Raw genomic sequence first — 26,727 nt, forward strand, 5'->3', positions numbered from 1 at the left:
TTCATGATTTCCTCAAGAATGGAACTTTTTAAAAAAAGGAATATCTATTAACAACTTACAGAACTACTTTGGGACTCCCGAAGTAAATTTCCCAAATTGGGAAATGCTATGCAGGACTAAGTCTTTGATACTATTGGGAGATACCATTCTCTCTATAGGAAAATGGGACTGTAGTGCATAAAGAACACTACCAAGAATGCAGGCTTCCTTATATTTCTGCTGTCATGAGCCATTGTTGCTGATGAGAGTGTGTTCTTACCCCTATGTGGTTTAAGAATAAGTGGATTAGTGGATGTTCAAAGTGTTGTTTTTGTATTTTTCGAATACGATTGTTGTAAGATAAATTTTAGCTGAAATAAGCAGGCGAAGAGAGGCAACAAAGGGCCAGGTAGTTTATTTGAATGCCACTCCTGGGTGATGTTCCATGGCCTGAAACACAGGCCAGGGAAGTCACACCCAGTCAGGGAGGTGGGGGCTCATAAGGGATTAGGAGGGGAAGGAGTGGGCAAGCTATCCTAGGGGGTTGGAGAGGTATAATTGGCTAAAGGTTACATAATAGACAACTAGAAACTTTTTTTCCTTCCAAGAGGGAGGAGGCTGACATCTGGGTCTTAGTTGGCACATCAGGATGGAATTCAGGGAGAGCTGTCCCCTTTCCATATAAGGCATGGACTTTGGGGTCTGGTCTGTTCTCCCCCTATGGCATCTCTGTTCTGTTCGCATGTCCTTGTTTTTCCTTCCTCCAACCTAACATTCCAGCCTTTTGGTCATAATGGGCAATGACTCGATCTGGCTACTTCTGGCTGACAAGGGGCATCATGGGGGTTTGAGGCTGGTATTAGGCCGAAGGAGGGGGTTCAGTGGGAAGAGGTGCATAATGGTGAAGTAACATCTGGTTGGTGGCGACCCAGGTTATCTGGGTTAACTGCTGTTGGAGGAACCTGAGGACACAAGGGGTAACCACAAACTGTTATTAAGGGGCCCAGTAGGGGCATTAGCCAGGCCATTATGGGGAACTGGAATTCTGGATCAAGTTTACATCTCAATGACTAGTATTAGAATTTAGTATAGATAAGACTGCATTATTGAAACAGTACTTTTCTCTAAAATCACCTTTATTTGTACAAGTAGCCAGATTAAGAAAATAATTAATACTTGGCTCTATTATTTGCATAAGTGCAGCAAGAAGAGCAATTGATTACATAGGCTCTTTTAAATGTGGTTTGTTGGAACTTTTTGTAAGGAATTTCAGATTGAACTTTTAAAGGCCTCTCGAGGCCTGAAAGCCAAGTAAGACTTGCCATCAAGTTTTGCCTGCAGTACCTGTAGATTTGGGTGATTCCTCTCTTCTCGAGGTCCCCAAGACATCTTGAGGTTCCTGCACCTGCCAGGAAGTGACTTTCCTTACTCACCTGGTAAGACTGCTGGGAACCCTGTAAGCAAGGTACCAGGCCAGTTCTTCCAAGGGGCTTTGTTGGCTATATAAAGTCAACCATAGTTCCTTAAAGCTGTTCATATCTGAGCTTTATGCACATGTCTCTCAGGTATGACATTCCAGTCAAAGCCTTGGTAGTATAATCTGTCTTTAATTGGTCCTCTTACAAGGAAAGCAGGTTCTTATTGAACTTATGCAAATACTGCCATGAAATATAAAAATACTCATTGAGAGTTTTTAAATTCTGGAGGGATCAGGTAGAAAGATAAATGTTTCAATTCTGCTTATAAAGGTATGGTCATTTACTAAACTATTGTCAGCTTAAGAGAAAAAGCTTAAAACACTTTATCAACAACATTTGAAACAAAAAGCCACAAAATTATCTTCCTTAGTTTACTTAATCCTATGTAACTAATACTTGTTCTGTTGAAATCTAGTTTTTTACTAGCTTAAGAGTAATAAAACAATGACTGTAAATAATAAAAGACTTACAAATGACAATGGTTAAAGATCTGATGAGAGCTTACTGTAAGACAGTTGACATAAGGAAATTCTGATATTTCTGTAACAGAAAACATTCAGTAACAAAGTTTAGTATTATTCTTTTTGACAGCGCTTTCTAGGTAATTAAGCAGGTAATTATATATCAGATAAATAAGTTAAATTAGCCAAATACTTTCTCCAATAAGAAAAAGTTCTTCTGACACATTCCAGGGGCCCTCTGGAAAATATCAGAGTTAACTAGAGGTAAAAGTACCTTTTTGAATTTGAAGAAGAAAGTTTCTTTGGCACTTGCATAAATAGGATTATAGGTTGCCATGAAGCAATACTTACCCAGTTAACTAGAATGACAATAAAGTACTTCAAAGGCAAATAAAGAAGGTTACACAGTTGTTAGCAAAGTTTAGCTTTTAGTCCTTTTAATATTAAGATCTCATTTTCTTAAAGACTCCGACAACTCACTGAGACTATAAGGATAAGAAACTGCTTTGATAAAACATTTAGAAGAACTCTCTGCAATCTTTCAATATTAAGAGCAGACTAACAGTTAAGAAAACTTTGTCTTTTTAACTGAAAACAAAATTCTAATTTTGCTGTGTACTTGGTACTGAGACTCATTTGCTTTAATTTTATTTAGCATGACCATATTAAATTCTTCTACAAACTTTTTATAACTTTCTTTTATCAAAAGACATATCTTTTAGCATGCAGAAATGTTTTCCTTGCTACTTTAAGTAGTTTTGATTAGAACTTAAAATTATTACTTTAACCTTCAGTGAACACTGAAAAATAGGCTACTGTTAACTGTTACACTAGCATTCTTCAGATTGATACATCTATGAATGTATATTATTATTTTTGGAAATGTGCTTTATAGCACAATTTCTTATTAGGCACAAAATATGTCTATATAATTTATCAAACTTTAAGAATTTTGGTTACTACAAAAATTCTCAGGCTGTTTGCATATATATACACTGTTATACATTAATATAATATTATTATTAAGATATTTATTTGCTAGGCTTGTTTACTTATTTTTAGCAACTATGCTAGATTACTTACAAAACCTTTACTGAATATTAGACAAAGCCAAGCCTTTAAGCATTTTATTCTTAAAAGATTTAGAGACAACATTGACTTAAATGACCTTAGGTAAACTTAGGCAGCTGATAAAGGACATGCTCACCTCAGCCAAACTCAAATTAGCATTAATGCTTAATATTTTTATCAGATTTTCTGGAAGTTTTAGAATGCCCAATTTTCACAAGCGCTTGTTTTTAAATAAAATATTTTTCATCTATACACTTAGACACACAAACACATAAACTGAGATACGACGACTACAGTCAGCAACACCCCCCACACAAAAACATATACACAGACAGACAAACCGATATAAAGACTTGAGTCACTGATACCTAATTGCCTTCCCTCTCTTCAGCTTCTAGAACCAGAGGGTGGGAGGAGTGCGTTCTGGTGGGGGAAGAGGGTGGTAAAGGTGGAAGGAGAGAGGGAGGGGTGGTGCAGCCACAGGAAGAGGAGAGCAGGACAACGGCATGGTTGAGAATGCAGGACTTTAAGATGGCAGCGACACGTGTGAAGACAAAGGACTTAAAGATGGTGGTGGAGAGAAGGGGAGAGGATCGTGAGCTGAGGGAGGTGGGCGCCTGAGGTCTTCTGGCAGATCTGAAAAGGAAGAAGGACTGGGCAGAGTAAGAGGCTGACAATCTTTAACTGGAGATCGGACCAGGAGAACCTGAGTCATTGAACACAACATAAAGGTCTGGACGGGAGTGCAAAGTCCAAAAAGCCTGCACATATGGGATTTCACTCTACTCTCCACTCCAGTGGCAATAATTAATCAAGGTGGTGAGGAGGCTAAAATTGAAAGTTCCCTCAGGGGACCAGCGAGATTGATTGTCCAAGGGATACTGAGGCCCGGCCTCAGAGCAAAGAAAGACTAGCTTCTATTTGCAAACTTCCCGGGACAAATATAGAGTAGCCAAATTAGAAATGAGACACCACAGCGGGGTCTGAGCCTCTACTTTTGAGGGCTGGTTCTCCATGTCTGTGCCACTCCCCAACTAATCCCGCTGAGAGGAGCACCCAGCATCCCAAGTGCACCAAGTCAGGGAAGACGTCCTGGGAGCCTGGGTGAAGGACGTCTCCCCCACTGCAGGGCCAGGGGCGGGCCGGATGCCCGAAGACATCCTGGGGCCTGGGATAGGGACATCTCCCATACCGCAGGGCCAGGGGCAGGCCGGATGCCCGCAGAGGGTGGGCCACCTGGACGTACGTATGATTTCTAATGGATCAGGTGAAACGGAGTTAGGGAGGGAAACAGACCGGGGGAAACTGAGGGACTCACCAGTAAATAGTCCATATAGCGGAGAGCAGTCTGAGGAAAGGGTCAGGGATAGAGGGGGCAGAGCCACCAGTGGCCGGTTGGGGCTTCGCACTCACACTCCTTCCCAGGTTTTTTGGCACCAAATGTAAGATAAATTTTAGCTGAAATAAGCAGGCGAAGAGAGGCAACAAAGGGCCAGGTAGTTTATTTGAATGCCACTCCCTGGTGATGTTCCGTGACCTGAAACAGGCCAGGGAAGTCACACTCGGTCAGGGAGGTGGGGGCTTATAAGGGATTAGGAGGGGGAGGAGTGGGCAAGCTATCCTAGGGGGCGTGGAGAGGTATGATTGGCTAAAGGTGACATAATAGACAACTAGAAACTTTCCTTCCTTCCAAGAGGGAGGAGGCTGACATCCAGGTCTTAGTTGGCGCATCAGAAGAATGGAATTCAGGAAGAGCTGTCCCCTTTCCATATAAGGCATGGACTTTGGGGTCTGGTCTGTTCTCCCCCTATGGCATCTCTGTTCTGTTTGCATGTCCTTATTTTTCCTTCCTCCAACCTAACACTTGTACCTCAAGGTCTGGGTAGTATGGTTTGCTAGTTGTAGTGGACAGTATTGACTGCTTACTTAGCATCCATTCTCTACCCCTTTTCCCTGTCAAAAATCCCAGTTTTGCTCAGATATCCTCTCCATCCCAAACCCAGGGACAACATCTGATTACCAGTGTATGATCCTTTGTGTTGTTTGAGGAGAATTGCCCCTGGGCAAGTTCACTCTGGATTATTCAGTGACACTGAGTAACAACAACGGAATGTTAGGGGTAAAGGGTTTATACCAAGCTTTATTGTCACAGTGGCAGATCGAGTGCTGTAATGACGTCTGCCTCTGAGGCAGTCTGCATGCAGCAAGCTTGTCTCTGTCTCTGGGCAGAGCACTGGGCGGAGCTCTTTATATAGTAACACCAACAATAATGGCTCATTGCCAACAGGCGTGTAAGCATCAGCCTATCAGTAGGACAGTTACATCATCAAGTAGTTTAGGATCAGGTGAGGATCCTAGTCATAAAATCTTTCATTTTCCCTACATCCTTTCTTGACAATGATTATTGGTCTAGAAGGCCTGCATGTGTTCTAATACATTTTAATTATGTTGATAGAAAGAACTTAGAGTTTGTGGTCAAGGAGGGGTCTCTCTTTTTATTCTTTTTATTAAGATATCATTGATATACCTTATCCATACAAGATATATCTTATAAAGGTTCCACATGAGCAACATTCTGGTTATTACATTCACCCATATTATCAAGACCCCCCCAACCCATTGCAGTCATTGTCCATCAGTGTAGTAAGATGCTATAGAGTCACTACTTGTCTTCTCTGTGCTATACTGCCTTCCCCGTGACCCCCTATATTATGTGTGCTAAGCATAATGCCCCTTAATTCCCTTCTCCCTACCTCCCCACCCACCCTCCTCACCTCCTTCCCTTTGATAACCACTAGTCCCTTCTTGGAGTCTATGACTCTGCTTTTGTTTCGTTTCTTCAGTTTTGCTTTGTTGTTATAGAGTGAAATCATTTGGTACATGTCTTTCCCTGCCTGGCTTATTTCACTGAGCATAATACCCTTTAGCTCCATCCATGTTGCTGCAAATGGTAGGATTTGTTTTCTTCTTATAGCTGAATAATATTCCACTGTGTATATGTACCACATCTTCTTTATCCATTCATCTACTGATGGACACTTGGGTTGCTTCCATATTTTGGCTATTGTAAATAAAGCTATGATAAACATAGGGGTTATGGGGAAGTTGGGGTTCCTATGGCCAGGATCCTCACTGAACTTAAACCACCTGATGATGTAACTGGCCTGTTGCTAGGCTACCGCTTTCACACCTTTAGGCAATAAGCTATTATTGTGCTATATAGAGAGCTCAGCTCAGTGCTCTGAGCAGAGGCAGAGATGTTAGTGCTCAACCTACTGCCGGGAGAACAAGCCGGGTAATAAACCTTTCACCCCAAAGAACGTTTTGCTGTCAATTTCTTTGGTCACACTGAATCCATAGAGAACTTGCCTGGGGCTGAAACCCATTGGCAAGACAGGGTGCATAGGTCTTTTTGAATCTGGGATCTTGTTTTCTTTGGGTAAATTCCTAGGAGTGGAATTCCTGGGTCAAATAGTATTTCTATTTTTAGTTTTTTGAGGAACCCCCATATTGCTTTCCACAATGGTTGAAATAATTTACATTCCCACCAACAGTGTAGGAGGGTTCCCTTTTCTCTGCATCCTCACCAGCATTTGTTGTTCCTTGTCTTTTGGATGTTGGCTATCCTAACCGATGTGAGGTGATATCTCATTGTGGTTTTAATTTGCATTTCCCTGATAATTAGTGATGTGGGCACTCATATTCCCATCACATTCATTTATTTATTTAAAAATATATATGGAACCCCCAGTGTGCCAGATCCTGGACAAAGTGCTGTATCCCTTCTCAGTGGACAAGACAGACACTGCCCTCCTGGAGCTTACAGCCTAATGTGGAGGCTGTTATAAAAGACACAATTGCACAAATACTTAATTGCAATTGAGGGAAAGGACTAGCAGGGAAGGGACAGAGCAGTATGAAAGAAAATGCTAGGGTAGGGAGATTGGGAAGGCCTCTCTGAGTAACATTTGTTCTAAAGCCTAAAGGATGGATAGAGTTCAAAAGGTGCTTTTCAGGAAGAGGAAACAATATATGTGGGACATGGGTTCCAGAAACTGAAAAGTGGCAATTTAGAAAGATCCCAGTGGATATGGGAGAACTGGTTCTATTGATGTGTTTGATTCGTTTTTTAAAAAGTTTTTTGAATTTATTTTTCTGTGATTAAAAATATATATATATAAAAATTTGCCACTTTAACCAATTTTAGCTGTACAGTTCAGGGATACTAAGTACATTTACAAAGTTGTGCAACCGTCACTGCTATTTTCAAAAGTTTGTCATCATCCCAAGCAGAAACTCTGTACCCCTTGAGCAATAATTCTCCATTCTTCCCCTTAGCTCCTGGCAACCTCTGATCTACCTTCTGTCTCTGTGAATTTGCCTATTGTAGCTATTTCACATAAGTGAAATCATATTTGTCTTTTTGTGTCTGGCTTAATTTACTTTGCATAATGTTGTCAAGGTTAATCCATATTGTAGCAGGCACAAGCATTTCATTTGTGTGGCTGAATAATACTCCATTATATGTATGCACCATATTTTATCCACTTATGTTGATGGACAGTTGGGTTGCTTCCCCCTTTTGGCTACTGTGAATAATGCTACTGTGAACATTGGGATACAAGTATTTGTGTGAGTCCGTTTTCAATTCTTTTGGGTATATACCCAGAAGTGGAATTGCTGGGTCAGTGGTAGTTCTGTTTAGCTTTTGAGGAATCACCAAACTGTTTTCCACAGAAGCTGCACCATTTTACATTTCTACCAGCAATGCAGGAGGGTTCCAGTTTCTGTACATCCTTGCCAACACTTATCTCCCCTAATTTCCATTATAGCTATCCTAATAGTGAAGTAGTATTTCTATGCATTTGATTCTGACTCCTCTGTCTCCTCAGAAATCCATCTCTCCTGAAGCTCTGAAGCTCTTTGGGGTCACTGATCTGGCATGGGGCTTATAATGACCTACTTTCTTCATATCTTACTCAAGTGCCTAATTTCCCCAGTAGACGTTCACAACTCTGGGGTAAAGTGTGGGTGGGGGATCATTTCGAATCTCCAGTGCTTACCACCTGGTAGGTGTTCAGTAAATAAAATGAATTGTGATAAAGGCTGCAGGTCTTGTGTCTTTCACATTGTAAACACCCAAAGCAAGTTTCCAACAGGCACCTAAGAGATTTTTCTTGATTCAAATGAATTAATTTTCATGCATGTATTAGGCAATTGCTTGGTTGTTTACATTCCATTTATTTAAACTGCAGATCTGATCCGTGCCACTCTTCTGCTTTATGTCCTCAATTACAGTTGACCCTTGAATAACACAGGGTGACTGGCACTGACTCTTGTTTAAGTGATAATCCATGTATAACTTTTTACTCCCTAAAAACTTAACTACTAAAGCCTCCTGTTGACTGGAAGCCTTAATTGGTAACATAACGGTTGGTTGCAGATCTCCAAAAAATATTCTAGTATATTTATTGAAAAAAATCCCCATTTTACTGGACTTGCACAGTTCAAACCTGTATTGTTTAAGGGTCAGCTGTGCTCTCCGGTGAATTTATGGCAAGATTCCAGATTATTTATATGGTCTACAATGCCTTCGAGATCTGGCCCTGCCTCTTCGCAGGACCTTTTTGCCACTTTTTCCCTTTCTCTCTAGGCTTCTGGTCATTCTGCAAGAGCACAAGGCTCATCCCTACTTTAAGGCTTTTGTACTTACCATTACATCTTTTAGGAATTCTCCACTCTGCCAAGCAAACCCCTCTCTCACTTTTCTGTTTAAGTCCTATTCATCCTTCAGGTCTCAGCTGAGACGTTATTTCTTCAGGGCAATGTTTCCTGACCGTCTCCCTACCTCAAAATCTAGCCCCTATTTTTTTTTCTCCCTCGTAGCTCCTTCTGCTTTTCCTGCAAAGCACTTAATGAAAATTGTAGTAAAATTATTATTTGTTTATTTAAAGCCCATCTTCCCAAGCAGTCAGAAACCTCTGGGAGGGCAGAAACTCATGTCTCTATTGATCAGTGTCAGGCACATGGTAGGAGCTCAGTACATATTTTTGAAGAGACATAGATGCTCCTGAGTCTTACATAGATGTCCTGTCTCTGAATGTTTTCTGATTGTCTCCTCGCATAGTGCCTTGTACTGGCATTTATCACAGTTAACTGATGACCCTTTGCTGTTAGAGAAAGAAGGCTGAAAAAAGAGAAGAGACCTCCAAGGTGGCTGATTGGATCTAAGACTGAAAGCTTCCTTGGAGAAAGATTTTTAGACAGCAGGAGGCTGTTTCTAGGTCGCAGGCCAGTGTGTTGAGCAATGTTTATGTCTTTCAGAGCTGCTAAGGATGAGAAAATTGATGAGTGAATGCTGCTCAGATTCTGGGGAAAATAGTTAATCAAAGGGGTGGGACAGCCGTGTAAGTGCTTGGGCAGGAAGTTCGGTGAGAGGCCATCCAAGGCCACTGTAGGATGTCAGCCTTGCCAAACGCTGCTCCGGCTTTTCAGCCAATATCAAGTTAGAGACCCCAAGCAAGCCACTTAAGGCTCCTCATTGCTTCTTTAGGCTCCCCAACTTGTTAGAAGGTTGTTTCATTGTTGGCGTGGCTTGTCCTATTCCTGAAAGTTGTGTGGCAAAATGTCCTGTCTTTTTCTTTCTTTTGCATTAAAAAAAATTTTTTTGGTTGCAAAAGCAATACATGAGTACATTTATCTTCTAAAACATTGAAACTAAAGCTAATACTCCCTTTGAACATTACCCCCAATTTTAGTCTTTAGAGAGAACATTTGATAAGAGTTTGGCATGTAGCTTTATAATCTGTTTAAAAAAAGAATGTATGAACTTCATGTGTGATTGTCTTAGTTTGGGCTGGTATAACAGAATCCCAGAGACTGGGTGGCCTGTAAACAACAGACATTTATTTCTCACGGTTCTGGAGGTGAGAAAGTCCAAGAGCACCGGCATCATCAGATTCAGTGGCTGGTGAGGGCCCACATCCTAGTTCAGAGGCAGCCATCTCCTTGCTGGGTCCTCACAGAGTGGAAGGAGACAGGGAGGTCTCTGGAGGTCTCTTTTATAAGGGTACTAACGCCATTTATAAGGGCTCTACCTTCATGACCTAATTACCTTCCCAACCAAGGCCACACCTCCAAATATACCATCATATTAGGGATTAGGTTTCAACATATGAATTTAGAGGGGACACAAACGTTGTCTATAGCAATAATGACAACAAATAACAGTATTTATGTTGGTGTTTTAACTTTTTATTTGAAATAATTTTAGATATACAAAGAGTTATAAGGATACAGTACAGAAAGCTTTGGTAAACCTTTCTTTGACTCAGGCTCTCCTAATAAAAACAGCTTACATAACTGGCTCATTGATCAAAACTAAGAAATTAACATTGCTACAATACTTTAAACTATAAGCTTTATGAGAACTTTACCTGTTTTTCCACTAATGCCTTCCTGGTGTTCCAGGATCCCACACTGCATTTAGTTGTCTTGTCTCTTAAGTCTCCTCCAGTCTGTGACAGTTCTCAGTCTTATCTTGGCTTTCATGATCTTAATACTTTTGAAGAGTCCAGGCCAGGTATTTTGTAGAATATCCCTCCATTTAGGTGTGTCTGATGAATTTTTTCATGATTAGACTGAAGTTACGCATTTTGGGGAAGAATTCTTTAAAAAATATCAAATATATATATATATATACATATAAAAAGCTGGAGTTTGCTCTTTCCATTCAACAATATGATTTTGAGATACATTTATATTAATATATAGATCAAAATCACTTCTTTTAAATTCTCTACAAAATCCCATTATATGAGTATTCTACATTTTATTTAGTCATTCCTCTGTTGGTGGGTATTTAGGGTGATTCCAAATTTCTTTATTAGCAATACTGTAGTAATTATCCTTGTGCATATCCCCATATGCACATGGAGTTATGGCGGATAACTAGAAGTGGTATTGCTGAGACATGGATTTAATACATGTTCAGTTGCTCTATGAAGTGGCTGTACCAATTCCAATTTACATTCTCTTACTATTATGAAGCTTGAAATTGTTACCAACCTCAGTTTTAATTTCCATTTCCTTGGTTCCTACTGAGGTTTGGCATCTTCTTTGTGCTGATTGGCAACTTGTATTTCCTTGCCTATTTATATTTTTCCCCATTTTTCTACAAGATTATTTTCCTTATTGATTTTTTAAGAGTCATTTATATGTTCTAGACACAAATTTTAAAAAATATATTACAAATGTTTTCTCCTAGGCTGTTATCTCTTAACTTTGCTTCCCATTTTTTTGTTAGTCCATCTCTCTGATTTTTAAAATTATTTTCTTCTGATTTATTTATTTTTTGAAACAAAGTTCTTGATTTTAAAAGTAATATAAAACAATGTAGAAAATCTGGGAAATTTATGGAAATTATAAAGAAGAAAAACCACTCCAAGTCTTGTTACCAAGAGAAAACCACTGTTAACATACTCTGTGTGTACATGCATACTTTTTTGCTCAGTTGAGATCACATTATATATATATATAATATATTTATTCAGTACCTTGGTCTTTAGACACAAACCTTGGCTTTTTTCCATATGCATCTAGTTTAAAGGTTGTGTTAGACTAAAGGAACCCAACTCCCATTCCTTTTTCCCACAGATCCTGAAAAATCTAGGTGAGAGGCCCAAGGCCTGTCCTCAGCTGACCTGAACTAAGTTGGCTCAAAAACACAAGAGAGGGTAGAAATGCTCTAGCAGAGCACTTACTAAGAAGTCTTGGAAGTTTTAGTTGACTACAAGCTCAGTGAGTCAATACTGCAGGTGCCAAGAACTTTATTGCATGAACGCAAGGCAGTTAAGTCCTACAAGGAGGAAGCTACGGCCTGTTTTGCTTTGATGGTACCACAGGCATTTGGTTCAGGCTTGAGTGACATGCTCCAAAGGAGCCACAATAAAAAAATCTAGGTGCATAGAAGAGTAAGGACAAAGACCCTCAAACCAGGGCATAGGAAGAACAATGGAAGGATTGGGAGATCATGGTTTCAGGTAAGAAGACCTTGGGCAGAAGTCTTCAAGTATCTGAAAAGTAGAAGGTTGAAGAGAGATTAGACCTGTTTTTTCCCCTAAAACTCCAAGAGATAGAATTTGGGCCAGAGAATGGGAGCTTCAGAAACACTTCCATCTAGTTACTTACTAGTTAAACACTACAACTAGGGTTAGCTTTAGGGTTAGGGTTAGAGACCAAGCAATGTATTGCTGAGACCAAGGAATGTATTGCTCTGAACATTGTGGGCTTTCTGTCGCTGAGGAGCCATCTTTCAGAGCAAACTGGTGGTGGATGGCTTGATATATCTAACATGTTTGAATGCTATGTGCCAGGACTGTGCTGAGGACCTTTCTCTATTATCTTATTTCATCCTATCAACAGCCTAAGGAGTAGGCACTATTGTTATCTATTTCTGCATTACAGATGAGGTGACTGGGTATAGTGAGGTCAGGTGGACTCACCCAATCTCGTATAATTTGTAAGTGGTAGAACTGGGATTCTAACTTGTTCTGACAAACTCCAAAGCCCGTACTTTCAGTCATCAGTGGGATTCAGGAGTGACATGGGGATCTGGACCAGAGGAGCCTTGAGGTCCGTTAGTCTAGAATATTCCGTGACTGTGAAAAGAATCTCCCCCTACTCCAACCCCTCCCCCGGTATACACGGAGAAGCACCGCGAGGTGGTCTGGCCTTTATTGAGGCGCCAGGGCAGAAGGCCAAGGATTGGAGACCTAAAGGCGATGGAATGGTTGTCAACGTGCGTCACCAACAGCTCGGCAACAACTGATACTGTTTGTGTGAAGATTCCCAAACCCGCGAGACGGACCGAGAGGCTCAGTCCAGCAGCGCAGCCAGGGAGCGACGCCGCGGTGTTCTGCGGCGGAGCTGGGGTACGCAACAGCGCGCCGGTCCCTGACTGGGCGCAAGCTGGGGGCGGCGCCGGGGCGGCGGGCGGGAGGAGCGCGCGCCTAGCGGCTGCGGCAGTTACACGCAAGGATCGCTGCCGTGCGGCGGGGCTGGTGAGTGCGGCAGGACCCGCGGACGCGCGGGGAAGGAGCGGGCCGGCCGGCAAGCGAGGGAGCCAGGAAGGGGGCGTGCGGCCCAGCGCGCGACCTGGGGCGGGGGTCGCCGCCTCCCCCTCCCCGGCCCCACCCAGACCGCCGCACCCCTCAGGCCCCTCTCCTTGGTCCGGGCGCCAGCGGACCCTGCGTCCGCGTTTCTGCACGCCCCCAGCCCCGGGTCGCCCCCGCCTGGCGCAGCCCCTTCCTCCGCGCCGTGGCGACGCCCTTGGCCCCGCGTCACGCTCGCGCCTTTGTTTCCCAGCGGGGGGGCTCACCGGCACCCGCCTTACCCTCGGAGCGCGGCCCTCGGCCACCCCGGAGCAAGCCTCGCCGCGTTCCGTGCTTTTCTCTCACCCGTGGTTGCATGCCCCGTCCCGCCTCAGACGAACACCCTTTTACTCAGTTCTTATTTTTTCCGGCCGACGTCGGGCTTCTCTTCCCGTCCGCACCCGAGGCCAGCCTTTCCGCCCCTCTCGATGGGCCTCACCTCTGCGCGTTCCCGTTTGACCCGGAGGAACAGCGGCCACTGTGGTAGGATGCAAGGCTGACCGCGTTTTAGCAAGAACCATTAGAAATTGCCAACTTGATAGCCCATATGCCAGTTTTGTTGTTTGCAACACTTCCTGGAAAGCTCACAACGAATTGCAAGCCTCCTCAAAAAAAAAAAAAAAAAAAAAAGCTCGTTATTTCCAAATAGCTTCGAAGTCAGGGGTCAGCTGTCCGGTGGCGGTCTGTTCCTTTCCTTTTCCTGTGGATCCCTGGAGCCAGTGAGAGCTGAGGTGAGATGCAGCTCGGAGGCCTGCATCGTCAGTTGTAAGCAGAACGTTTGGGGAGGGGGTGGGGATTGACAACGGTAGGCCTCAGCTTTTAAATCAGTTGGTAGAGCTTGGTGTCAGTCAGATATGTTGTTTTTCCATGCTGTCGGCTTTAGGGCCGTTATGCTTGCGAGATGCAGTATTGTAAAGTACCGTTCTCTGCAATTTCTAGTCACCAATATAGGGTGGTATATGTGTGTGCGCACGCGCGTGTACGTGTCCGGGTGCGCATAGGTTCTTGGTTGAACCGTACTTGTTTCATGTCTACACACTTCTTTTTGCCTCCTAAAGCAGTGTATGCAAACTGCTGCCTGTAATGTGAAAGGGAGAATATTGGAACAGTAACGTTTACTATGGAAACTTAATGTTATTAGGGTTTATTTTTAGATATTTACTACGACACTTTCCAGAAATGGTTAGACTTTATCCTGATAAAGACATCCAGGCCTGAAGAGGTTAAGTTCAAGAAGATACAACTAGTTAGTAATTAAAATCAAAACTATACATGCTGAGCTGATGGGTAGCACACAGACTTTATTTCTGAAATGCATTCTTATTGGGATATAAGCCACTACATTTTAGCACTATGGGTTGCTGCATTACTCTCATTAAACCAATTTAGATTTTAGAATTTAGTAATCAACTGATCTGTAAAACGAGAGGGCTGTAGGAGATGGTCTGCAAGGCTTCATTCAGTTCTTAGATTTGATTCCATGGTATGAAAATTGCAGTCAGCTACAAGTTTCCAAAAGTTTATAATTGTTAGGATTTATATAGATATTTATGGTATCATCAGGGCTTACTGGTAACATTAAGTGTATCTTCCAAAGAAAACCAAATTACAGTGGAATGTTAAGAGGATGGATGTACTTACATCAGTCTTTAGGCTGTTTCTACTGTTTTATGGGGAAAGAAAGGAACACACAAAATGTGTGTTTTTGGAGTATGTCTTGATTGCTTAACTCTCTTACCAAAAGATCTACAACTTTTCTTTTTCAATGCAATAGTAAAAAACCAAATATCGTATTTTTTATAATAGTGCTCTTTTCCAGTTCTTATCCAAACATAGTTTTTATGTAGATAAGATTGCTGTGTATGTATTAATTTTGTACTGACATATCTGGGAAGTTGGTGTATGTAGAGAATTCATCTACTCTAAATTTGTAGAGGCTCAAATGCATACGAGGCTTTCAGTACATTTTTGTTGAATGAATGTAGTGTTTTGAGCTGCTGAGATAACATCCACAAACATAAAATGTTAAATATTACAGGGCATATGTTAAGTGAAATATAAACAGTAAAGGCAGGCTAAAACTTCGAACCAGAAAACAGCATCGTATCTGTTGAAGAGCCTGGGTTTTGTAGTCTGGTTTTGAGACCTGGTTTGCCACTTACCATCCGTGCAGCTTTGGAGAACTTTAACCTTGAGAGCCTCACTCAGTTTCTCTCACTGTGAAAAAGGGAAACAGAGCAAATTTCACAAGTTTATGTGGGTTAAATGGGATAATTCCATTGAAGCAATACTGGCATACATTAAGTTCTCCATAAATGCTGGTTTAATACTGTTTCTTGGTTCAGAGTGGAGAGGTTACTGTCTGTTGGTGAGATCAGGGAAAACATCATAGACAGGGACATACTTAAGAGTAGGGAGAAGGTGCAAAAATTGACATAATTAGAGTTTAAGGAATAAAATGCTCTCACTAAAAGGGTTTGGTAGAGCAATAGTAGGAGATAAAGCTGGAGAGAAATTCTGATAAGCTTTTTACAAGATATGTTACACGAATTTTTTGCAGATAGAGCAGAATTAATGAAGTGAGATAACTTTTTAAATAAATAGTTGGTATTTGTTTTGTTTTTTAGGTTCAGACCTGAAAAAGTTACGGCTTTAAAGAAGTTAATAGCAAATTGTTATGGAGTGCTAAGGTCTTTACCATTTTATGCAGTAAATCTTGCAACTTTTAACCGTTTGAATTTTGTGTTTTGTGATTGCTTATAAAAATTTGCAGTGGCTGTTTTTTTTGTTGGAAGAACAATCTTATCAGCAAGCCAATAAAAATAGCAAAATTGCCAGCAGTGCAGCAAAACTGCCCTCTCTTTAGGCAGAATACAGAATCAGAAGGATTAAATTGACTTGGAGGGTGTTGAACTATTTGTTCCTACCTTTCTATGTCCCTCTTGGTTGTGAAGTATTGTTAAAAGTGTGATAAAACCCTGCTCTGTCAGGGTCTGCTTGGAAAAAGAGACTGAGTCTGGTGCCTGAAATTTAATGGCTAAAAAAAAAGTGTGTGTGTGTGTGTATATGTATATTAATATGTTTGTTTTAAATGTCCAGCGGAATGCATGTTTTTAAAAGCTGCTTGGTTCAGTTTCATGGGATTTCTTTAATGTCTTTAAATTAAAGAAATTCTTAAATAAATTTAAATTTTATTTTAAAATGTGAAATAATTCAAACATTCAGAAGATAATGTAATCATCTAAATATAGACTATTATGTTTACCTTTACTTTGTGTATGTGTGTTTTTCCATTTTCTAATTATGTGGTCTCTTTTACATATTTTTCAAAGGGATAAAATTACAGATGTAATTGAGGCCTGTATGAATCCTTGCTAATCCTATCCCCCTCTTGCTGTCTCCTAGAGGTAAACATGGTCATGAATTCATTATCCTTCCCATTGTATTTTTATACTTTTACTAATTTGCATATGTTTCTCTAAGTGCATATGTTCATCTTTAACATGTCATACATATGATTCTTTTATATTCAACATTGCCTTTGATATATATCCATGTTAATAGAGGTACCTTCATTTCATTCATTTTAGTTCTATAGTATTGCGTTATATGAATAAAACTGTTTATGCATATTTAGGTGTTTTTTTACTTTTCTGCTATTATTAACAATACTGTAATAAGCATTCTTGAGTATGTCATCTTGCTTACTAGATGAGAGAATTCTAAGCCTAGAGAATTCTTAGGTTCTAGGGTTTGAGGATCTTTAACTTTATTAGGTAATACCAAATTATTTTCCAAAATGGTAAGTAAATACAAAATACCCATCATCAGGTTATTTCCATTTTGCCATATCCATACAAACATCTAATTGTCAGATTTTCAAATTTAAAATAAAGTGAAATTTCATTTTAATTTTCTTTTTCTGGGTTATAAGTGAGATTAAACTTCCTTATATCCATAAATTGTTGTAAGGTTTTCTTTTCTGTAAGTTGCTGTTTATATCCTTCATTAGTTTGTAGCTGTCTTTATACTAATAATCTCTCAGATGGTATCGCAAATATCTTCGCAGTGTTTTGTTTCTCTTTTTGATGTGCAAAAGTTTTACATTTCTACTCCAACTTTTTATTTGAAAATTTTCAGTCCTACAGAAAAGTGCATTAATAGTTCAGTGAGTACCCTTATTTACCCTTTGCCTGGATTCACCAATTAACATTTTGTTACATTTACTTAATCTTTCATATATAAGTTTTTTCCTGAACTATTTTAAAAGTTGCAGATATTGTGACACTTCACCCTAAAAAAATCTACTTGAATATTCTAAAAACAGGGATGTCCTACAAACTGCAATAGTTATCATGTTTACATTGATGCAACATTATTATCTAATATTGGTGTATATTTAAAAACTTCACAGTTGTACCAAAAATGACCTTTAGAGCTATTCTCCAACCCCACCTTGGTCAAGAGATCATGAAATGCATTTAGTTGCCATGTCCCTTCAGTTAACTTTTTCCACAATAGGTCCCCAGCTTTTTGTTTGTTTTCTTAATATTGATACATTTGATGAGTCCAGACCAGTTTTCTGAGACTCCCTCAATTTGTATTTGTCGGATCATTTCCTTTAGTTTAGATTCAGATTAAATGTTTTTGTTGAAAAATTACTGTTAAAAGCAGGAATAAGCTTTAAATTTTAACATAATCAAGTTTATCCATCTCTTCCTTTATGGTCTGTGTTGCTTTATCCAAGAAAGCCCTCCTTACCTTGATGTCATTATAAAGCTCTACATCTTTATTTTTTTCTAAAAGTTACATAGTTTTGCTTTTCATATTTAGGTTTATGGACGCTTTTTATTTTTTCTGCTTAGTCTACCTTTAATATAATGTTCAGTTAACATTAGTGTTACACATTCTTTTTCTACCATTGTGTTTTTCATAAAATTCATAAGGAGAGGCAGCTTTTGTTATTCTAAATTTGGGCTAGAACATCATAGAAAGTGAAAATTTTGAGTTTTTATAGTCTAAACACTTTACACCACAGATTTCCATTACTCTATAGTATTTTGTCTAGTTTGTCTGTAAAGATGTGTATTACATGTATTTGACTATTATCCTTGAAAAATGGCAATTTTTTAAAACTGATCATGTTAGAGTTTAGTTGGGCATTTGTATGTGTATATCTAGCTTATGTTTTAAGAGCTCTAGGTAAACAAGGTAAAAGTGTGTAGGTTGAAATAGCTCAAACATTCTGTATCAAAATTATAAGAATTTTAAGATATAACTATAAGAATTTAACTGGTATCATGCTGTAAATAAGGCCAAGATCTAACTTAAAGAGTAAACATGGGAATCTTCCACAAATCTGAGGTCAGTAAATGCCATATTTTTAGCCTTGAGCTATTTACTTTTGTTGTGCCCAAAGTCACGAATCCCAGAAGACCACCAAGGAGCCAACACCGATGCAAAAGCAAACAGCCTTTATTCGAGCTAGCAAGCTAGCTCCAGCTCAATCTCTCATCTACACCAACGCAGTGGCAAGATGCCAGAGAAAGAGAGCGCGTTTTCCCTAGAACAAAGGTTTCATGGGTTTCCAGGGTGGTTTGGGAGGGTGATGGTCGTGGCCCTGGCTGATTGGCTGGGCCTGGGGGTAGTTGGGGGGTGATGAGTCATGGCTTTGGTCAGTTGGCAGGGTCCAGGGGTGGTGGGTGTTCTTGCTGACTGGAGGGGAGAGAGGGACTAAGCTCCAATTGGGTGAAATAGGATCCAGGTCCCAATTGGCTGAAATGGAATCTGGGAGCTTGCCCTTTCACTTTTGTAGTAGGTTTGATGAGATAATTCTATGTGGAACTAAGAACTTTAAAGAAAAAAAAAACCCTGTAGACAGTAGATTAGATGTGGATATTTAGGTTGATATGAAAAAAATTGTGAAATTGTGTAGCCTTTGGAACACAGTGAACACTCTCAAGTTTTGACTCAGAAAGTAGAAACCTGTTGTAACATTTCATCCAAACATAAAGGACAGCAGTCGTTCCTTATCTATAGGGCATAGTTCCAAGACCCCCAGTGGCTGCCTGAAACCATGGATAAATATTGAACTCTATGTATACTATGTTTCTTACTATACATACATAACTTCTGATAAAGTTTAATTTATAAATTAGGTACAGTAATAGATTAACACTAATAATAAAATAGAAAAATTATAATAGCAGACTTATAAAAATTATGTGAATATGGTCTGTCTCAAAATATGCTAGCATTTTTACCCTTCTTATTTTGATGTGAGATGATAAAATGCCTATAGGAGATAAAGTGAGGTGAATGATGTAGACATTGAGATGTAGGTATAGGCTACTGTTGACCTTCTGAAGGAGGATCTTCTGCTTCTGGGGACCAGGGTTGACCAGTGCATGACTGGAACTGTGGAAAGCGAAACTATGAATAAGAGGGGACTTCTGTATTACATTGTGCAGAGGCCACAGGTATTAAACGTTGTGGGCTCTAGCATTATAAATAATAATTGTTAAGCACTATGTGTTAGCCGTTGTTCTTGTCACCTTGCACTTATTAATGTGTAAATCCATGTTCCAACTCTGGCCATTTTGGAGTGGGAGAAACTGAAGTGATTGTATAATTTGCTCAGGCATAGAGCTGATTAGTTTTGGAGCCAGGTTTTGACCCCAACACAGTATAGTTCCAGAATCTGTACTTTTCACCACAAGTATAATTTTATGACCTTGGCCAAGTTATTTAACTCAATAAATGTTAGCTGCTGCTGTTATTAAAGCATTGAACTTATGTGTATCTCTGAATTTTTATCAAGTGGATTAAAATATAAATATGAATTTATATACAGAAAAAATGGAAGTACTATGTTGATTATTTCTGCCTTTCTGATTTTTATGTCTATTATTTTTTTAAGAGGGAAGAAAACAGCTGAAATAAAGTTAATGGTGAGCCAAGAGTTCATTGATAAGAAAATGAGCTCTTTTTAAAATAAAGGCAGAATTTTTTACCTGCTTTTAAAAGAATATTCAAGAGTTATTACTGAAGTTGCAAAGTATTATATATTGGTTGAATATAAAAACTGTTCAGCTGTTACCTTTATGCTTTTGAAAAACCATAGTTAATTGTAGGAGTGTTTTGAAGAAAAGGATTCATATGCTCAAGTTCAATTATTTAAAATACTTTCTTTACATGCTTTCTTATTCCTTTGTGTCAATAACTATGTTATTGCTGAAAGTCTGGTATTGCTCCAAACATTCAGTCAGAAGCAACCTTCATACGTTGATGTAGAACAAACAGCATTCTGTGTGAGACTGCAGAGGTAATGGACTCTAGGAGTAGCCGCAGTAGAATGTTCAGGAGAACATAGCAAATTCATGTCTTTTTTGTATATTATTGAAACTGAAGGAACATACAAAATTATATTTTCCAGTTACAGTTTCAGACTAGAGGTTGGAGTATGTTCTTGCTTGAAGGAGAAAAACAAATTGTCAAAGCAACAGGTACTGCATTTGTCACTTGACAAGGTGCCTTCTCAGTTTTGTTATTTTCCATCAGAGAACAAGGAACCTTTTGTTCCAAGGCCTGATGTCAAAATACCAGCAAAGTATTACATTTATCAAGCCAAGAATCTTACATGTTTCTGAACAAAGAGTAAGACTTCACACAAGATCCATTTAGAGCATTATAGGGAACTTGGATAATATTCTTGCATTTTTGGACTTACATCAGAATTAGCTTCTGAAAAGCAAAGTGCTGCAAATGTAGAGGTTGGAGTTCATTTATTTCTGCCTGTATGTATCAAGTCTACTGTTCAAGGAACTGGGGATACAGCAGCAAACAAAACAAGTCTCACCCTCATGGAGCTTATATTTTAGAGAAGGGATTGACAGTATGCAAACTGTCAAATATATTCTGTCTGGAAGTGTTAATGTCCAAAAAAAGAAGAAAGCAGGGTAAAAGAATATAGCAACTGATATGTGTGGGTATGTAAGTGCAATTTTATTAGTTGAAATTTGTTAGCCATCTGCATCACTTGCAAACTATGAATGTGGAATGTGCAGTACGGCTTGGGTAAATGATATAAAGAACTCTGAATAAAAATAAACAAATGAACAAAAAACTGTCATGAACTACTAAAAGATAAGAGGTAATGAAACATACAGCAGTTTTAAAATTTGATAATTTGTAAATTGATTTTTGGAAAAATTGATACTCCCTCGACTTAAAAGGTTTTATATAATTTCCTTCAGTGTATTTTATGATTAAAAGGAGCAAAGGTTACAAAAATACTTTGAAAGCTATCTGTTTCAAAATGTTGTTCTTGAGTTAGAGGTAGCACTATTAACTAGAGACACTATTATTTAGATTTTCAGCAGTACAGTTAGGCCGTTCATCTGAACTTGGATCTGTCTCATTTTCCAGGGAATGCATTTGTAAGTAAGTAGATTTGTGGCTGTGTTACAGAGGAGACCCTTGGCTGCAACATAATGATAAAACCAACTGACCACTGTATTTTCTTTTTTTTCCTTTTTTCTTTTTTATTAAGGTATTATTTATATACACTCTTACAAAGGTTTCACATGAAAAAACAATTGACCACTGTGTTTTCATGGTTTTACTTGTTTATCTGTTAAGGATTACCATTGTAAAGGGCTATGTGTAAAATGTGCCTATTTAGTACTGTAGCAGGCATACAGATGGAGGATATAGCTTTAACTTTTCTTTTTCCATAAACTAAAACCTCCTTAATATGTGTAATATGCAATTAAGGTTGTATTTATGAAAATTAAAATAAATTTCAGGCTGGTGAGAAAATCTGAAGAAACCATTCAGAAATTTTCCTTTTCATTCATATTTCAGAACAGTGGTCAGTGTTCTTAGAATGAGGATGGTTGATTAAAAAATTTATAAATTTCAAGTTTTATATTTTAAATACAAAATAAATTCCAGTGAGATTCAGTAAAACACTGAGTGTTCATATTACTTACTGTAATCATTACCCCATAATCTATGTTGACACACTTACTTCATTGAAAAATGAGTATTTGATTCACACTGCCACTTGGTAGACCTGGGCTACACATTTTAAGTCAGCTCACCTTTCTCAGTGAATTACTGACATGACCTGAAATGGCTTTGCTAACCAGGCTGGAGATTGCTAACCAGGCTTACCCTACTTCAGTTACTCTTTGCTTCCTGTTTTCAGCAGTTGCCTCCAGTTGTTGGAGCAGCTGGTTTCCCTTTTTTGGGGGAAGGGTGATGTTAGTGGTAAAAGGAACTGTGTATGTTTTGCCTATGAAATATTTTTAAAGGGTGAAACAATATTTAAGTCCTTGAAAATTCATTTAATTTGTTACTTTTCAGGTACATTATTTTGCAGGCTGGATATTTTATATCAAGACAAAGAATATAACTACTACTTGATATATATATAGATAGATAGATTTAAGCTTCTTGTTCAGTATTAGTCACTGTTGTACTTTACTAAAAAAACTCTCAAGTTCAACAGTAAATGGGTGACACATGAAATGTTTACCTATTTTTTTATTCCAGGTGATCATCATTAAATAAAACATTGATTTTATGTCACTGAAAAATAGTGAAGCTTTAGATAGAATAATTCTGTGGATAAAGTTAAAAAGTCTGGCATAGTAACACAGATATGTTAGATAAGATCATAGGAAAACTGTCCTATGAGGAATTGTTTGAAGGTGGCGATTTAAGGAAATCTCACCCCTTTTACCTTCATTTAACTGCATAGACTTCATGGCAGATTTTATCCCATGTTAGTGATAATATAGTTACTTATCATTTGCATACACATTTTTAGTTTGAATAAAGTTTTGTTACCTTTGCTGAGACTACAAGTTTTTTTTAATTTTTAATTTTATTTTTTAAATTAAGGTATCATTGATATACACTCTTATGAAGGTTTCACATGAAAAACATTGTGGTTACTACAATGTTTATTATCAAGTCCCCCCTACAGCCCATTGAAGTCACTGTCCATCAGCGTAGTAAGGTGCCACAGAGTTACTGCTTGTCTTTGTGCTACACTGTCTTCCCCATGACCCCACACACACCATGTGCACCAATCATAATACCCCTCAATCCTCTTCTCCCTCCCTCCCCATGCACCCTCCCCTCTTCCCTTTTGGTGACTTCTAATCCCTTCTTGGAGTCTTTGAGTCTACTGCTGTTTTGTTCCTTCAGTTTTTTTTTTGTGTGTGTGTGTGTGTGATTTATAAAAATGTTTTATTTTAGACATATACCACATCTGCACTCACATCTTGGTATAAAAACTTTAAGAATAAGAAGTGACAAGCATAAACACATACTTGAACAGGGAGGGAGCCTAGAGATCATTCTAGAACAACCTCATTTTGCAGATAAAAAATGTTCAGAATGGAAAGTGACTTATATGTAGAGAAAATGCAGTTTGGAGAAGACAAGGAAAAAATTAAGGGCAGTGGAGGGGGGAAGAGTGAAAAAGGTAAAAGCAACAACTACATACAGTAGATGTGTATATGTATGATAAAAGGCAGGAAGGCAACAACTAGAGGGTGGAAAAGTTACCAGTAGGCCTACAGAATGGCTGCGTTAGGTTTCATAAATTGTCCTGTACATCTATCCTGGTATTTATCCTATCCAAGGCATAGATCTATCAGATTTTGACCCTTGTAGCTCCAGAGGAAGGTACAGCCTTTCAAGTCCCAGAGATTCATGCTAAACCAGATCTTTATCTACGAACTGAGTATAGAACATTGCTTAAAAAAGAAAATGGGACTACGCTGATGGACAGTGACTGTAATGGGGTTTGGGGGGGGGGGAACTTGATGAAGGGGGGAGTCTAGTAAACATAATGTTCCTCATGTCATTGTAGATCAATGATACCAAAAAAAAAAAAAAAAGAAAATGGGGTCATATTGGCTTTTTCTAGTTTCTACATAAAAAGTACATTGAAAGATAATTTGTTTAGATTGTACTGATTTTTTTCTTTTTATTCAGGAGCTCATCTTTAAGTATCAATTGAGAATTTTCAATTTGTTCCTTCAGTTTTGCTTTGTTGTTTTACTCCACAAATGAGGGAAATCATTTGGTACTTGTCTTTCTCTGCCTGGCTTATTTCACTGAGCATAATACCCTCTAGCTCCATCCATGTTGCAAATGGTAGGATTTGTTTTCTTCTTATGGCTGAGTAATGTTCAACTGTGTATACCACAACTTCTTTATCCATTCATCTACTGATGGACACTTAGGATGCTTCCATATCTTGGTTAGCAGCATATAGATGGGTCTTGTTTTTTATCCATTCAGTAAGTCTGTATCTTTTGATTGGTGCATTCAGACCATTTACATTTAGGGTGATTATCAGTAGGTATGTACTTATTGCCATTGCAGGCTTTAGATTCGTGGTTACCAAAGGTTCAAGGGTAGCTTTACTATCTAACAGTCTAACTTAACTCACTTAATATGCTATTACAAACACCATCTAAAGGTGTTTTTTTTTCCTCCTTTTTCTTCTTCCTCCATTTTATATTAGGTATCACATTCTGTACTCTGTGTATCCCTTGACTGACTTTGTGGGTAGTTGATTTAATTTTGCATTTGCTTAGTAATTAGTTGATCTACTTCCTTTATGGTGGTTTTATTTTCTCTGGTGACAGCTATTTAGCCATAGGAATACTTCCGTCTATAGCAGTCCCTCCAAAATGCACTGTAGAGACGGTTTGTGGGTGGTAAATTCTCTCAACTTTTGCTTATCTGGAAACTGTTTACTCTCTCCTTCAAATTTAAATGATAATCTTGCTAGGTAGAGTATTCTTGGTTTGAGGCCCTTCTATTTCATTGCATTAAATATATCATGCCACTCCTTTCTGGCCTGTAAGGTTTCTGTTAAGAAGTCTGATGGTAGCCTCATGGGTTTTCCTTTGTATGTGATCTTTTTTCTCTCTCTGGCTGCTTTTAATACTCTGTTCTTATCCTTGATCTTTGCCATTTTAATTATTATATGTCTTGGTGTTGTCTTCCTTGGGTCCCTTGTGTTGGGAGATCTGTGCACCTCCTAGGCCTGAGAGACTGTCTCCTCAGATCGGGGAAGTTTTCAGCAATTACCTCCCCCAAAACACTGTCCCTTTCTCTCTCTTCTTCTTCTTCTTCTTCTTCTTTTTCTGGTACCCTTATATTGCAAATATTGTTCCATTTGGATTGGTTACACAGTTTTCTTAATATTTTTTTGTTCCTAGAGATCCTTTTTTTCTCTCTGTGCCTCAGCTTCTTTGTATTCCCTTTCTCCAATTTCTGTTTCATTTACCATCTCCTCTACTTCACTAATCTGCTTTTAAATCCCTCCATTGTATGTTTCATTTTGGAGACTGTATTTTTCAAAGTTTCTGTCTGTTTCTTGAATTCCTCCTTGAGGTCTTGAATATTTTTTCAGTAGCTCCATGAGCATGTTTATTATTTTTATTTTGAAATGTTTATCAGGAAGATGGGTGATTTTAGTTTCACTTATCCCTCTTTCTGGTGTTTGTGGGATTTTGGCTTGTAGCAGGTTCTTTTGACGTTTCATATTTGTAAAAATAACTTGGTGTAGGCAGTGCCCTCTAGTGCCCAGAAGCTCTACTCTCTGGATCTGCTCAGCCACTGGAGCAATGGCGGGGGTTACAGGCAAGCGGCGCTGGTGTCTTCTGGGAGAAAAGAGCTCTTTCTGGTTCCTGGCTGCATTGCCAGGGCCAGTGGGCCGAGTGCACAGGGAGGAGCCTCTACACCATGCACTTGTTGCTGCTGTAGGTGGAGCCACCCTCTGGCTGGCCTGGTTCAGTGGTGAGGGGCAGCAGGTTTGCAAGCTGGTGCTGGCCAGGAGGAAGGAGCGGCAGGCTGTGATTACAGTGGGGGACCTCAGAGCTGTGTTTCCAGCCAGAGGGATGGAGCACCTGAGGCTCCTGAAAGTTCCCAGCCTGCTGGGCTGAGTGTGCCGGGACAAGTGTATCCACCTGTCCTTTCTCCTGAGCAGCAAGCTCTGTGCAATCCTTGTCCCTTTAGCAGCCCTCTTGCTGTTGGGAATTCTGTCAGAGTGCCTGCCTCTCTTTTGTCCCAGAGCAGTAGGTTGTGGGTTCCTGTTCTCCACCAACGACTGAAATCTCAGTTTATTTCTTTTTCTAGTCTGTAGTTTTTAATACCAGCTGAAAGATGATTTATTATGGAAAAATATAAAAGCATGATATATTTAGGAATCATACATTCATTACTTGTACTGAGCATAGCATGTTGATCAGAATTAAAAAGTTGCTCACTTCAGACATTTTGAAACACCTGTTAACTGAAAATTATGTATTTTCACAAATCTGTAATCTCATAGAATGAGGATTAAAGTTATTGTTGGCAATCATGCTTAATTATTCGTGATATATATGATCTTTCTGGATAGAAATTACCATATGAAATCATGTTTCCTAAATTTAAATAGTTTAGAATGTCAGTATAGTTTTTCAGTATATTTACCATATTCAATATATTTAAATTGATAATTAGGCAATTTACAAGTTAAGAGTTTTTCTAATTAAAAAAAAAATCAGATGT

At 39.0% G+C, this 26,727-nt stretch overlaps 1 protein-coding gene and 2 long non-coding RNA genes across 8 annotated transcripts in view; 1 reads left to right on the plus strand and 2 right to left on the minus strand.

Annotated features, from left to right (window-relative positions):
* NT5C2 (5'-nucleotidase, cytosolic II) overlaps positions 1–26,727 on the plus strand; it is a 146,945-nt gene that overhangs the window by 48,511 nt on the left and 71,707 nt on the right. For 2 of the 6 annotated variants that reach the window (XM_037001340.1, XM_037001341.2), the window contains exon 1: positions 12,970–13,050. The exons of 1 other annotated variant lie outside the window; for it this stretch is intronic. The gene's annotated coding sequence lies outside the window, so the exon portion shown is untranslated. 3 more of the 6 variants (XM_073240487.1, XM_037001338.2, XM_073240488.1) reach the window with 3 other exon arrangements.
* Positions 390–4,135, minus strand: LOC140850567 (uncharacterized). Its single transcript, XR_012133506.1, has 3 exons — positions 3,358–4,135; positions 1,928–1,997; positions 390–941 (listed from the first exon to the last, which is right to left on the minus strand). It is a non-coding gene; the product is annotated as an uncharacterized lncRNA (long non-coding RNA).
* LOC140850361 (uncharacterized) lies at positions 11,803–13,492 on the minus strand. Its single transcript, XR_012133055.1, has 2 exons — positions 13,383–13,492; positions 11,803–12,063 (listed from the first exon to the last, which is right to left on the minus strand). It is a non-coding gene; the product is annotated as an uncharacterized lncRNA (long non-coding RNA).

The sequence above is a fragment of the Manis javanica genome, chromosome 7 (assembly GCF_040802235.1).
Source record: "Manis javanica isolate MJ-LG chromosome 7, MJ_LKY, whole genome shotgun sequence".
NCBI lineage: Eukaryota > Metazoa > Chordata > Mammalia > Pholidota > Manidae > Manis > Manis javanica.